Raw genomic sequence first — 4,331 nt, forward strand, 5'->3', positions numbered from 1 at the left:
TCACCTTGAGACGCAACCCAATGCTGACAACGGTGACAACCGACTCGAAGACTTCATGCATAGACCGCCTCCCTTCCCGGATTAGTGTTCAAGGCCACCCAAAATGTGTAGATAGAGAGAGAGGATTGGGAGAGAGGGAAATAGGTTTAGGAATGAGAAAAGGAATCGTCGAAAAAGAATCGTGTTTAAGACTTCGCATTTTATAATAACGCGCTGACCGACGAGGTACTCGGTCGAGTATAGACATACTCGGCCGAGTACGCTGATATATGATTCATGTGCACTAAATTTCCCTTCTTCTTTCATGCATTTCGACTCCTTTTGAGTCGGTTTTGTGTGCTTTGCCTTGCATTTTGTGCCCGATACTCGTGTCTATGATTATGTGTGCCCCTCTTGCAGGAATCAAGGCGATTATAGAGAAATCGGAGTAAGAAAGGCGTTTCAATGCTTAAGCATGAAGAAAATGGAGGTAAAGAGCTGAAGTAGAGTTCTCTGCCGGCAGGCCGGCAGCCGGTCCACCGGCAGCCGGTCCACCGGCAGGGAACATTGCCTTAAGGAGAAGAGGAAGAAAAAAAGCTAAGAGGTGTTCTCTGCTGGCAGGCCGGCAGCCGGTCCAACGGCAGGGAACACATGCCCAACACTTAGCCATTTTTTTGAAGTGTTTTTTGGAGCAAATTAAGAAGATCTCGCTGCCGGCATAAGTAGCCGGCAGCCGGTCAACCGGTAGGCACTTCCCCAATGAAAAAAGAAGACAAGATTGAAGACTCTCTGCCGGCAGGCCGGCGGCCGGTCCACCGGCAGAGAGAACACCAGGTCTAAAATCTGGCAGATTTTGAAGATGTCGCTGTCGGCAAGCACAGCCGGCAGCCGGTCGACCGGCACAGGACAACAAGCTGCTTAAATGGGCTTTATTCCCTCATTTACTCTAATCCAATGAAAGACTATAAATACCCCCTCCCAAATTGAGTTGTACACACAACTCTAGATCTGAAAATCTTCCTTTAATTTATGCAATCTTTCCTTAATCAAGCACTAATATTTCCTTAATCAACATTAATTATTTAGTAAAATTAGCTTAGTAGTAGTTGTTATCAATTGTTTACATTTTGTTTTTGGGCTGTAATTGGGATATATTGAAGGATTCCTTCATTAATTCAATCAAAACAACCATCTTTACTCATTGTTGGTATATTTCTCTTCTTATTTACTTGTTAAATCAATTGTTTACATTTCAAGTTGTCTTTTATAATTGTTTCAATTCATACCATGTCATCTCTTTTGATTACTTGTTTTTATACCTTTGTTTGTATGAACAATTTGAACATGAGTGAGTAGAAATCCTTCTAGGGTTTAGGGGGAGTCTAAATGGAATTAATGGGCATGATTGTATGCTTATTATTTGGGTCTTTGGTGAATTATTTATCTTTCTTATCCTTGCACACAAGGTGTTTGATGAATTGTGTGAGTGAAAGCTCATGCCTTTCTTCACTATTGCTTAATTCCTCCATTGAATGAAAGTTTGTGGCGGTCTTGTTGTATGTTTAAGAGAAGTGTGATGCTTAATGAAAGTTAGGGGTCACCTTTAGGTAAGTCAAGACATTGATTGTTTTACCTAGGATAAACCCTTGCCATTGACCCCTTAAATTATCATGTTTGCCCTTAAACCATTTAGATAAACCCAAAAGCCCTAGTCTTTTAATCAATCGTATACATTTCATCTTAATCGTTTGCTTTAGTTAAATCTAGTAGTTTAAGTTTAAATCAACCCTTTTCATTTTTTCGACTAGACTAGACTCGCAATTAAACTAAGTAGAAACCCCTCCATCTTTGTGGTTCGACCCCGATTTATACTACTAAATTGGGTTATAAATATTGTTGGTGATAAGAAACTCGACACCATATACATCTTACTCATCAATTGGCGCCGTTTCCGGGGATGTCGTTAGGTTATATTTAGTTTATTAAGAGTCTTTGCTTTAGTTATATCTCACTTGTTATTTTGTTTTAGTAGTTGTGTGCTTCATTGTAGAGTGTGTGATTTTTTGCCCTCCCCTAGTGTGTAAAGACACTAGGAGACTAACGGTTTGTCGAGTGCATGCCTAGAAGGAACCATCAAGCTTTACTCTTCAATTCCGACCCCGAAATGATTTTAGGACCCTGAGGACAAGGACCCTTGATAGAGTTCGGAACCTTCCTCAAGCAAACATAGACCAACCCAACCCATACACCCTACCAATCATTGACACCACAACCCCAATTCAACCAAACAACACAATTGAGATCCCTATAGAAAATCCCTTTCACAACTTTCCACTTCCAAGTCCACCTCAATCACCACCCCCTCAAATACCAAATCCACCACCACAAATGGCTCTACGAGATCACAACCGGCCTAACCATAATGATTCATGTAACCCTATTAATTTTGGCACTTTGGCTCCCAACAACTTTGAGATGCATCCCGCCCAAGTTGGGTTGATCGAGAAGTATTTTTTCGGGGGGCATATTGAAGAGGATGCTCATGCTCACCTACGGAAGTTCAAGAGAAAGGTCTCAATGATAAAGAAGAATGGGGTATCCGAGGACACTCTAAGGATGATGTTGTTCCCATTCTCTTTGACGGGTAAGGCGGACCAGTGGTTGAATATTCACCCTCCAGATACATTCACAACACGGGACGCTTTAGCTAAGGCGTTCATGGACAAGTACTATTCGTCATCCAAGAGCGCCATGCTTCGTAATGAAATCCATACTTTCCAACAAGAAGATGGGGAATCCTTGGGTGAAGCTTGGGATCGATATCAAGACCTTATTGCTAGTTGTCCCCACCATGGGATCCCGGAGTGGTACATCACCCAAACCTTCTTTCAAACATTGTTGCCTAGAACCAAATAAATGGTAAATGCCTCCCCGGGGGGAGGATTTGATCATTTAGGTGATGAAGAAGGGACAACACTAATCAAGAAGATGGTAGACTCGGAAGCAAATTATAGCTCAAGAGGAAACATGCTTAGGTTCCCCAAGGAGAACTCTTCTAATGCAAATGCCGAGACAAATGCCAAGCTTGATTTTCTCACCAAGCAACTTGAGAAATTGCAAAGGAACCAAGTTCACCAAGCCACCACCTCACATGATCCACCCATGGAGGAAGTAGCTCAAGTTTTACCTTGTGAGCTTTGTGGGGGGAATGGCCACACTTTTGACATATGTACCAACAACTATAATGGTGGGTATTGTAGATACCCAGTATCTGCTGAGACTCCAACAAACACCCGATGATTATCGGACTACAACATGTTTTGGAATCGCGGCGTTTGCTCGACAGTTTGTGTACAACTTTACGTCGGAAAACTTAAAACGATTTCGAAAATAAAACATTTCAAAACATTTCAAAAATACCTGGAGTGTTTAATGCATGACGACGGGGTCGCAATGACACGACATCGGACCAAAAACCGACTCAAAAATTTAAATCCCGACTCCAACAACGAGTCAAACCGAGTCAACCACAAAAAACCAAACATTTCAAACCTTCTACCTTAAGTTTTCCCGGATTCATGTTGGTCAAGTACCAAACATGTGACTACAAAACCTAGGATAAAACAAATCATGATTGCGTTTGTTGTGAAAGTGACAACACAACTCGAAGAACCGCGACGTGGCTCGTGCCTCTTTGAGCAGCCCAAGTGGCCACGTCGCTCAAAACTCACACAACCACTCATTCTCCTATAAATACCCCTCAAATGCCACCCATTTGAGACTTACACGAGTGTCCGCCCCCTCTTTTTTCCCTTAAAATTCTCGACTCGACTTCTTAAGTCACAACCTGACACGTATTTACGATCTACCGATCGTAAACACGAGCCTTACACATTGTTTGGTACCGTCATCGTGTATTAAATCACTTGACCGACCATTTCGACCACTACACCATCACTAACATTAAAACACTCTTTTTTACATACCAAAACGGTTTTAAACCGAGTTTTTTCCGATCAAACGAGTTGTTACACTTATGTCGGTCACTCGCCATAACCAAACATGTAAGTATGAGGGTGTAAAAATCCTCTTTTATTATGTTTTCATTTGTTTCATGACTATAACATGCTAAAACATGCATAACATGAACCAAAACATGGAATAAACGAGCCAAAACTAATTTTTGGTCTGAGGCAGAAGCCCCTTAAGTCGCCAACTGGCCCGCGCCTAAATGGGGTGCTCAGACCAGAGATCAACCGTGTTTGTTCTCGTCATTTCCCCTTAATCCATTTTTCATATTTGTAATCGGTTTTCACCATTTCAAGTATTTTCGAACCATTTTTATTTTATTT

General features: G+C 41.7%; 1 non-coding gene across 1 annotated transcript; it reads right to left on the bottom strand.

The window, feature by feature from the left end:
- Positions 1-2,730: 2,730 nt before the first annotated feature.
- On the bottom strand, positions 2,731-2,837 carry LOC141620110 (small nucleolar RNA R71). Its single transcript, XR_012531888.1, has one exon. It is a non-coding gene; the product is annotated as a small nucleolar RNA R71 (small nucleolar RNA).
- Positions 2,838-4,331: the final 1,494 nt, after the last annotated feature.

This window comes from Silene latifolia, chromosome 1 (assembly GCF_048544455.1).
Source record: "Silene latifolia isolate original U9 population chromosome 1, ASM4854445v1, whole genome shotgun sequence".
NCBI classification, from domain to species: Eukaryota; Viridiplantae; Streptophyta; class Magnoliopsida; order Caryophyllales; family Caryophyllaceae; genus Silene; species Silene latifolia.